Genomic DNA, 12,145 nt, shown 5'->3' with positions numbered 1-12,145 from the left:
ATTTTGATGAAATTCGAAACATACATATTCCAGTTCATTACAGAAAATATAACAGAAAAGTAATTCTTCAATTCCATGTAACACGGGCAACGCCGGGTATCTCTGCTAGTACATGTATATATACATATACATATATATATATATATATATATATATATCTATATATATATATATATATAATATATATATATAATATATATATATAGATCAATAAATGGTGGGGTTGTGTTGACCGCACGTGGAGAAATGATAAGTAAGGAAAATTTTTTTTTAAATGCAGAATGCTCAAATGAAAGAAAATTTTAATAAAATGAGAAATTGATATATTTATTCAACCGGTTTTCGTCATTGTTTGACTTGTCAAGAATATTTATGTTTTAAAAAGTTTTTTTAAAAATTAGAAAGGGGAAAAAAAGAAAATTGCATTGTTTTTTGCAAAAGAATAATGATAAAAATGTACAAAAATTAAAAAATAAGTACTCCGATACATTGTGAGTTCGTTGTGTATCTTGAGTTTTATGATTGTTCACGAAAAAATTACCTTGAGGTATTAAGATCCAAAGGGATTAAGAGCATGTGTTGTGTGGTTTAATTCAGCATGTTGGCAGGACAGGAAGTAGTAGTAATTGTGGTTCTTCAGTTCCTGTGTTGTGAGTAAGGGGAGACAACTCTTTTGAGTTCTTCAATAAGGGCTGTTGGTGAAACCCAAATTATAAAATTATCATTTTAGCTTCATTTGCGTTATCTTTTTTATATAATTGCTTGTTAACTTAACTTTCAGATTTTAACACTTTATTTATATTATTTTCTAATTATATAAATCTGCATAGACAATGCATTTCAAATTGTCATATCATTTATAATATAAAAATGATGGTAATAACAACAATAGTAAAAATGATATTTAAAGAATATAAGTTTTAGCTTGAAGTGATGAATGCATGGTATCTTTATATATTTGTGTTAGTCCATCCATGAAGAGTGAGGTAGAGAAAGGAAGTTTGATCAACGAGGAGTTTGCATATTAAGTTGTGTTTGGAATTTTTCAATAAAGAGATTCTCCTTGTTAATTCTCTCCTGTGTGGTGATCCCGTCTTTACATTGGTAGAAGGGGAATATATAGAATTTGGGGTTAAGTCTTTAGCACATGAGTCTAAGTGGTCACTCAGTGGAATTTGTCGGTATTCCGGGAGATTTATTTGTTTTTTATGCACCGTTACTCGTTTACGTAACGGGAGACTCGTTTGTCCAACATAATTATGTTGGCAACCAGCGCATGTGAGAACGTAGATAAGGTTCTCGGAGGAACAGGAGAAGTTAGTCTTGATTTTAAACTTCGTACCTTGTTTGAAGGTAAATTCCGAGCCTTCAAGTAGAAAGGGGCAGGTACACAGTTTGAGCGTGCACATTTTTTTACTGTTGGGGGTGGGTGGTGTGTGAAGTTTGGCATTTGTCAAGAGTTTTTATATATATATATATATATATATATATATATATATATTATATATTATATATATATATTTGTTATATATTGTTATTGACGAAGCGTCTTTTTTCGGCATATTTGGCATTAGAAATTTTTTCTTTTGCCCTTGTTTATAAATTTAACCTTTAAAGGTATTTTTTAATATGCTGGCCATTGATAGAATTTTTTTCGAAAAATTCTATCAATGGCCAGCATATTAAAAAATACATTTAAAGATTAAATTTATAAACAACTTATAAACAAGGGCAAAAGAAAAATATTTCTAATGCCAAATATGTCCAAAATAGACACTTCGTCAATAATATAATTTATTCCAGACTCTCTCACTCTGTGAAAGTTTTCAGTTCGAATCGCACGTGTGTCGAGGCTTGCTGGAGAATTTCTATTTTGGATATATTTGGGGTACTTAGTTGTGCTCATGACTTAGTGTTTGCTTCTCGCATGGGTATAAGTAAGTATTTCATTTATTCCTTTGCTGCATTTATCACTGATGAAGAGAAGGTTCTTACGAATTAACTCTGAAATCGCGTCCGATATGGTAATAACGGAATTTTGTTTTTAGAAATTTCTGTCGGCTTTCTTCGAGACACGTACTTATAATGATAAATTATATGGTTATTGTCGAAGTGTCTATTTTCGGCATATTTGGCATTAGAAATAAGTTGTATATGTATATATATATATATTATATATATATATATATATATATATATATATATATATATATATATCACGTGACCGACCAGAACATCAGATGTTGTTACACATCGCTGGTCACAATGCGTTCGCATTGTTTTAGCCTTCGAATGACGCCACCCCGCTGGCTAAGCGAGCAGGCCAATATATGTATATATATATATATATATATATATATATATATATATATATATATATATATATATATATATATATATATACATATACATATACATAAAAACCTTGTAGAATGTTGTGTAAAGCATTCTGCACATCTCACTATATATATATATATATATATATATATATATATATATATATATATAATATATATATATATATATATATATATATATATACATACACATATACATATACAACTTATTTCTAATGCCAAATATGCCGAAAATAGACACTTCGTCAATAACCATATAATTTATCACTATAAGTACGCGCCTCAAAGAAAGCAGACAGAAATTTCTACAAAAAATTCCGTTATTACCATATCGGACCCGATTTCAGAGTTAATTCGTAAGAACCTTCTCTTCATCAGTGATAAATGCGGCAAAGGAATAAATGAAATACTTACCACAACAATCGTTTCGACGCATTATGATTAATGCGTCGAAACGATTGTTGTGATTTTGAATAAAGAATCCCGTTAATTCCATTTAAAAAATTAGACCTGTTTCGTCCCCTTTAGAATTCACCAAACAAGTTCTAACGTGAAATAAGCGGTATTAATAGAAATTGATTAATCAATATAGAATATTTATAAATAAATACATAGCTACATGGCATTGCCCTAAATATATCTTTCACTGAGCTCTTTGTATTTTATGAAAAAGAAAATACATTGAAAAATTTGTAAACGTTATAACTCCAAGAACCTGTTTAACCTAAATTTACTGATATTATTTGTTGTAGACTCTCTAAGGACAAAGAGAAAAGAATTGAATTCAAATACTTTTAAACCTAATATAAAAATTTCGTGTATTACGTTGTCTGTTTCACTGGTGCATATATCAATTATATGTCTGATGAGATGAACACGGGTCACATGTAATATGTAAACACAGTCATTTACATTTCTATTTATATTTACATTCATGATGTATTTGAACCATGCATTGTTATAACGACTGTAATGAAAGAAAAAAATGTACTACTATAGCCGCCATTTTTGAAATTACTATACACACATACACACGCATGCACACTAACACTCTCATACATACCGATTATATGTGATATCATGTACTTTGTGAGATTCCTGTTGATCTACGCTTCATATATTTCCTAGCTAGCAGAACCTCGGAAGTAATAATTACTCAACGAGGGCTTCTCCACTAGCTACCAGGCCGAATACACCTTAGTTAAATTAAAGTTACATTACCGTCAACGAATCCCAATTTGATCATCTGCGTGTTAATTGGGATTCTTTGACGACAACGTAATATTCATTCAACTAAGCTACCCCTCGTTTAGTAATTATTACTTTCGAGGTTCTGCTAGCTAAGAAATATATGTAGTCTGGGTTTTACCTGCGCCATTCACTCAATTTAGATTTTTATTCGCCTACATACGAGGGGCGTTCAATAAGTAATGCCCCTGACCCACTTCCCGTAGCAGTAGAGCAACGACACTTGGCACAGTTATTAGTCTTTTCCTACATAGGAACAACCCAGAGTTATGCATTTCTCCCATCGTTTGATACAGCTCTGGAGACCGTTTTTGTAGAAGACCCCAGCTTGGTCCTCCAACCACGACGTGACTTCAGAAATCAAGGCTGCATCATCTGGGAAACGCTTTCCTTTCAAAATCAACTTCATGGCTGGGAAGAGGTGAAAATCAGAGGGTGCAAGGGGAGGAGTTCATAGCTGCACGCCTGTGCTTCTGATCTGGCGACACGCGAGTTGTGGACCGGAGCGTTGTCCTGCAGGAGGAGGATGCCTTTGCTGATCTTGCCCCGCTTAGTTCTCTACATTCAATCATTCCATCTTTGAAATTCTTTCCTTTAACATCTCAAATGTAGGATCTCTTCCCTGAAGATGGAATGATTGAATGTAGAGAACTAAGTGTATTAGCGGGGGGAATTGGGGAAGTATTCAGATAGGAAATAGTGAGAGGAGAAAATATAGTTCAAAAGTGAGGGTTAATAAAGAATCTAGTCGGGAGTAGTAGTAGCAAAGGTGGACGGCAGGAGGATGTGGGGAGGGTGGGGTAAGTAGAATGTGAATAATAGTCTATTGTGTTAGATTTGTATGAAAGCTATAGAAATAATGGCTGAGATGGTGAGAAAAGGGAATGGCTATTGATTGAGGGAAGTAAGATGACTAGTTCAGTGGTTGAGGGAAATTAGTAAGAATTACAAATTCCTTATCCCACTAACCACTAAGAGAGAGAAGTATCCACTCTTCGTTCTTTCGTTCCCCCTCTCTTTTCTTTGCCTTCTCTTTTTGCTCACTTTCCCTACACTTTTCACTTCACTGTGTCCCTGTCATTTTTTCTGCCCCCTCTTAATTCTTCTGTCCCTCTGCTTCTAATTCTCTCTCTTCTCTTCCCACGTGATCAGCGTTCGGCCAAGCCTGTTCTTTCTTTCTTGGTCTGGCCGTTGCCCGTGCAACATCGATATTTCTCCTTGTGTTTGTGAAATCTTGTATCCCTGCCGTAAGGCTTTATTTCCACACATGCCAGCTTAATTTAATTCGTCCTTATTAAATGTTATGTCCTGTTATTATTTTTATTGTATTTGTGTAACGTTGTTGGTTTTTTTTCGTCCTCGTTTTTGTATACATTCGCTGCTTTCTTCCAAGGAATCTAATACTCTTAGCTTAGTTTTTCCTTGGGGCTGGCCAGATTAGAGCAATCTCAAGTATAATCAGCCGAAATTGCGAAGATAATCTGGTACTTGACTGAGGAAAGAAAACTTCGAATGACCCGTCCTTGTTTTCTTTGTATCGTCTATCTGGATGTTTTGTTGTCCCATTTTTGCATCACCTAACTGTCCGGATGTTTTGCGTTCTTGTCCCATTTTGTATTTTATATATATATGTATAGCGGCGTACGTACACCTTGGTCTCTCTCTCTCTCTCTCTCTCTTCTCTCTCTCTCTCTCTCTCTATATATATATATATATATATATATATATATATATTATATATATATATATTATATATATATATATACACGACGGGCTTCTTTCACTTTCCGTCTTCCAAATGCACTCACAAGACTTTGGTCGGCCCGAGGCTATAGTAGAAGACACTTGGCCAAGGTGCCACGCAGTGGGACTGAACCCGGAACCATGTGGTTGGGAAGCAAGCTTCTTACCACACACATACATACATACGTACACGAGACCACGCACAAACACACACATATTCATGTATATATACATGTTCTCAGATATTCAGAGAAGTATTCTGACACATCCACACACGCGTCTGCGCGGACACACAGACACCCTCTCACTCATGCAAACACATACACATACACACACACACACACAGACATGCACGCATGCACGCACGCACACACACACACACACACACACACACACACACACACATACACACTACTGTACGAAGGCACAACCTGACGCACACACACAAAAAAAATGTACCGCCACCTGCCAGCCTGTATGTGATATTCTAACTTAACATATGTAATTATAACAAACTCCTATAGCCAAGCAAATTATCAAACCAACCAGTCAGCCAGCCAAACAGACAAGCAGACTTCCAGGCAGCCTTCCAAGCAGCCAGCCAGTCAGCCAGTCAGCCAGCCAGCTAGCAAAGCAGCCAACAACTCTCACAACCACCGTATCAGCCTAACTAACCAACCAACGACTGAAACATTTGTTCTTTTGCACATATTCGGTAGCAATGGCACCCGTATCATATAGTCACAGCGAATGTATGTACGTATGTATATACGTCTCTATGTGTGTATGTACATGCATGTATGTATATGCTTTCCCTTCCTGGAATGTTAAACGTGTATGTGTTTTTGCAATGGCAAGGTCGTAAATAAGAATATTTATAAAAAATGAAAATATTGTTCTGTTCAAAATTCCTCATACCACGATTCACTTACTAAATACTGGATTTGCAGATTTTTATTTTCCTGGTATCTTGATTGACTGTAACGTGTGATGTATGGAATTATAATCTTAATCCAGCTTTTCTTTGATCCAGACGTATTCTGTCTCTCCAATAATGTGTGTATAAATGAACAAACACACACACATGTAAGGATCTTACCCTACAATTACAGCTGGGGATATTATTATTATTATTATTATTATTATTATTATTATTATTATTATTATTATTATTATTATTACTGAGTGAGAGAGCGGTGCATGCCATCAAAATGACACTTGGAGCCCAGTAGAGCCCAGTATACCCATCATGACTATCCGTCTGATAAGGTTATACCAGGTACATGCATCACAACCATATGTGCGCAACATAGTGATCTCATATCAAGATAAACAGCGCTTGATCTTGCAGGTGGGGCCCAGTTCGAATTTTCTTCAAGTCGAGTAGCCCATCATGCTCAAAAGGTCCCTGAATAAGGGTTCTTTAAGGATGTTGAACGAAACACCCATGTTTCCAAAGGTGAATTATCCAAACCCCAAAGTATTCCTCTCAACACATGGCTATGATGCTCTTCCGCTACTTATGCTCGGATCAGAGATGTATATATCGTCAGCCACTAGGGGACATGGTCAACTTGTTACGGTCAAACAACTGACAAGCAAATCTGTGGTACTGTGAAGAATATTTGCTGTAGCCCATCTTTTATACCAAGACAAAACAATGTACATGATAACACTTCCAATCAGTTAAGATCAGAAGCCATGAGAGCCACTGCTTGGTACTGCATCAGGGCATTTATTATTATTATTATTATTATAATTATAATTATTATTATTATTATTATTATTATTATTATTATTATTATTATTATTATTATTATCATTATAATTATTATTATTGTTATTATTATTATTATTATTATTATTATTATTATTATTATTATTATTATTATTATTATTATTATTATCATTATTATTATTATTATTATTATTATTATTATTATTATTATTGAATGTAGTATTACTTCTATCATTTATAGTATCACACAAATTCGTTATCTATCGGTATCACTGTTTATAGTAGTTCCATTCTTCTGGATTCCGAGATATCCACTATTATCATCACCATTACAGGGGTTTAAAATACTATTGACAATATTATTATTACTAATCCACCGGGATAATTTTATATTTCTTCTATTAAATCGGGCTATAATAGTACCTGTATTTACATTATTTACATTTGACGGATATTTGTTCTCATCTTGTTTGTTGTTAACACAACGTTTCGTCTGATATACCCTCCAGCCTTCATCAGGTGTTTTGGGGTAATTTCGAACCTGGGTTCTCATTCCTAAGGTATTTTTCGTTGTTGTTGTTGTTGTTGTTGTTGTTGTTGTTGTTGTTATTATTATTATTATATTATATTATTATTATTTTATTATTATTATTATTATTCAGGTCACTGCTTGGAATCGAACTCAGAATCTTGGGGTTGGTAGCCCGCGCTCTTAACCACTATGCCATATGCCCGTGGTTTATAAATTTTAGGGCTTATAAATCTAATATTGTTCTATCCTTCCTTAATACCGGTTCCCATATGCTACTGATATCGTTATTGAGCTTGATTATTTCTTCGTGGTGTGTATCACGATCGCTACTTATATTCTTTGCGCGATGTTTTAGGTACTGAACAATCCCTCTCTTTACACTGAATGGATGGTGGGAGTTGAAGTTGAGTTAACGTCTAGTAAAGGACATCCGTATACCACAAGCCGACCTTTACTAGACGATACCTCAACTTCAACTCCCACCATCCATACAGTGTAAAGAGAGGGATTGCTCAGTACCTAAAACATCGTGCAAAGAATATAAGTAGCGATCGTGATACACACCACGAAGAAATAATCAAGCTCAATAACGATATCAGTAGCATATAGGAACCGGTATTAAGGAAGGATAGAAAAATATTAGATTTATAAGCCATGCAACTGTGGTAGGTTATACAAAGGCGAAATATGCCGCCCCCCTCATAATAAGGGTAGACGAACATCGCAAAGCTGTGACATGAGGAGATATTCATAAATCGAGTATAGCTGATCATGTATGGAAGAATGGAGACCACCTCCCCCTGTGGGATGAAGTTAAAATAATAGACAGGGAACACTATTGGAAAATACGAAAACTAAAAGAAGCAGCACATATGCTAGGACATAATAACCTCCTAAGTAGGCCGAGTGCAGATATGTGTAGCATATGGGAACCGGTATTAAGGAAGGATAGAAAAATATTAGATTTATAAGCCCTAAAATTCACTCCATAATTGCTCACGGGCATAATAACATTATCAAAACATGAAAGTAAAACAAAACAAATAGCAGCTTATAGACCGGAAAATATGGTAATTGTAGTGGCAGTGACAAGTTCGCTCACTGGTTGCTTATTGATAGTGTAGAAAGGAGGGAAAGAGTAAGGAATGCGGGTGCTGTCTAGAAAGGGAGAAAGGATAAAGGTGACATCGTCTTCGCTCGTCGTACGAATAGAACAGAGTGGTGACATTTAGTAGAGATGACCCAGAAGTTGTTCACCTTCGATTACTATCGAAAACAGCAGTAGCTTTCTTCAACCGAATACACGTCATTGATTGGTTGAAATTACCCAAATATGACAACTTTAACACGAAATAACTTCTAAAATACGAAATTTTGTCAAAAACGTTTAGAGTAAACCGTGGTCTACGTGAGAAATTCAACCAGTATTAGAAGTTTCAAACTGTTTAGTTAAAAAAATTAATTAAAAATCTGTGATTGAGATGGAAGAAAAAGAAAACTATATATATATATGTATATACAAAGAATGTGTTCTAATACTATTCCACAGCCATACCAATAATACTATTCCACATATACAAAAACACCCATACCAACAATCCATCATCAGCTGCCCCACAGTTATGGTTTCGACACCTGGGTAGTACCATTCAATCCGGCGGTGTCAACAGCACTAAAATAAGTGTTTTGGGGGAACAAACAAAAGAAACCGCAACTTTCAAGCACATTTACCCTATGTACAGCCGTATCAATAAATAGATTTAATAAGTATATTACAACCACTCCTAAATACGTAACTAAATAGCGACAACTCTATTACGTCATACAAAATTTATAATCCCTACCATCTTCCGTAGTATAATATAAGCGTAAAAGCTTAATAACCACATTATTTCAATCAATATATAGGCAGTATTAAACACAAACTTCAATAAAGCTACAACAATGAGACATATAAACCAATGTACATTGTATCGGTATCAATAGTAAACTGCAATACTTAAATTACATGCTAAATTGTGACCAATCTTTAAGTCCATACAAATAATAATCTCACCGGTCTTCCATAGATATTATTATAATGAAAGTTAAAGCCTTATAAAAATCTCTGAAACAAAACACCGTTGAAATTAATTTAACTAATATTTTTATGAGTGAAATACATTATTTCATTATTCAAAAGTTAATTATAAAACGCTACATACTTATTAATATATCACCACTACTATTCATAAGGTCAACATTTACTTACTCGTGACGACTTCTAGGCTTTGTCACTAACTCAGTTTTTAACCAAATTAAATGATGTTTACTTTTTAGATTGGTCACATCTTAAGCTACATTTTCAGCTATAAATTTGAAAATTGCTTCAGTAGACAAAAAGATTCAGTAAAATATGTGAGGTCAATACCTGAGTCCAAATTTTTTTTAAAAAGAAATCGGCGAGAGGAAATTATCCATGTTACTTATATGCAAAAATATTCAGTAGAAAAAAAGTACTAAGGTAAAAATCGGCGAAGAAAAGGAGATTAACAAAATAGACTTTGACTTTGACTCAAAATATTCTTCTTCTTTCAAAAGAAAGCTATATTTACATTTAACTTTTCTGATAGATGTCTACTAGAGGAATCCGATGATGCCAATTATATAAAAAAAAAATTTTAAATAAAAAAACTATTGGGTCCGAATGTGCCGAAAAAACGCCAAAAATCAAATTCAAAACCTAATTGTTTTTTACCTCATGTGATAGTACTCATCAAAGTGAGTGTCATGGTGCTAACCTTTTCAAAAAATATCATTTACTTGCTGTAGTGTGTGAATAATATTTTTGAGGTCAGCATTTACACACTCATGACCACTTCTAGGTTTTGTCGCTAACTCAGTTTTTAACCAAATTAAATAGTATTTACATTTTTAGATTGGTCTCATCATGAGCTACATTGTCAGCAACAAAATTTGAAAATTGGTTCAGTAGAAAAAAGTGAGTCAAATATGTGAAGTCACAAACGGGAGAATAACGCCTGAAATCGACTTTAAGTCCAAATATTTTTAAAAGCAAATCTATATTTTATTTTAGCTTATATGATAGATCTCGACGACAGGAATGTATCCATATTAGTTATATGCAAAAATATTCAGTAGAAACAGTAAAACATGAAGTTGTAAATAATATGGTACAAGATTTTTGTTTTCACTTGAAATCCTATTACAAAAGAACCCCAAAACATTGATTGCAGTAGAATGGTCATTAAATGGTGAGTCAATTCTTCCATATTAAAAAAAAATTAAATCTGATTTATAAATCATAAGTAAAATTTATTAGTTAGCATTAATGCAGTAAATTAGCCTAATTCGTCTTTGGCTAATTCGTTACTTCACCTAATTCATCACTTTCAATTTTCTCCTAGGGATGACTAATTAGGCGAATTCTACTGTATTTTTTTAAAATTAATTTTATTTCATTTCATTTTTAATATACTGCTTTTTCCCAAAATGAGTCCATGGTCTTAAATACAGACTTAAATAATTCTGTTTAAATAATTTTTATTCTGAAAATAATAAAAATTACTGGGACTATACATGAACAGAGTTTCTGAATATAAGCCCAAAGGCTTAAAATCAGATAGGCATATTTTTGGAAAAACACAGTAATCTATATATATAAAACTGAGGATGTGTGTGTGTCTGTCTGTCTGTCTGTGAATCCCTAAAACTTGAGAACTACACAACCAATTTCGTTCAAATTTTACACATGCCTTACTTAGGGTCCATGTAGTGTCATTGGCAAAAAACTTTAAAATTTTAAACTTTTCGCCTAATGCCAGTCCACAACAATATCATATCTTCTCCACTATCTCAGTATTATGTGTCAAAAGTGAAACAAAAACATCTCTCTATTGTAATGTCAGATGCTTTCACTTTAATACTGAAACTATTATGTAACATGAATGAACTGTAACTGGACATCCATTATGCTAGAAGAAGATCCGCTATGGTCTTATATGCTACACCACTGGTTTTAAATTCATATTAATCAAATTAATATTCAATTTTTCACCCTTATCATTTTAAATTTTAATTTACATGTATATATATATATATATATATATATATATATATATATATATATAAAGTTAATCCAAACAAGACAAAAAAAAGACAACAACGCGAGGATGTGGAACAAATAAAGTATTATTGGACGCTCAGGAAAGAAGGGAAGAAGGAGGGTATGACGTTTCGAGCGGAGCATTCGTCGGAAACATAGGAGAAAGAAAGATCCCGAGGCGGGAGGACAGAGGGAAAAAAATTGCAGGTAGTCTTCACGAGGTCACATACTGAAAAGACGGAAGTGGTGAAAAAGGAGGAACATGTTTTTAAAAACAGGAGAGCTGAAACAAAGAAGGAATGGTAAAAAAGGTGTGCGAGATGACAAGGGTGTGTGTGTGAGTGTGTGCGTGTGTGTGTATGTGTGTGTATGGTGGAAAATGGCTAGCGGCAGGCAGTAGTAGAATTAAAGGAGTGGTGTGG

This window comes from Octopus sinensis, linkage group LG5 (assembly GCF_006345805.1).
Source record: "Octopus sinensis linkage group LG5, ASM634580v1, whole genome shotgun sequence".
Classification (NCBI taxonomy): domain Eukaryota; kingdom Metazoa; phylum Mollusca; class Cephalopoda; order Octopoda; family Octopodidae; genus Octopus; species Octopus sinensis.
The sequence above is the reverse complement of the archived record's forward strand: the minus strand, read 5'-3'. Positions refer to the sequence as shown.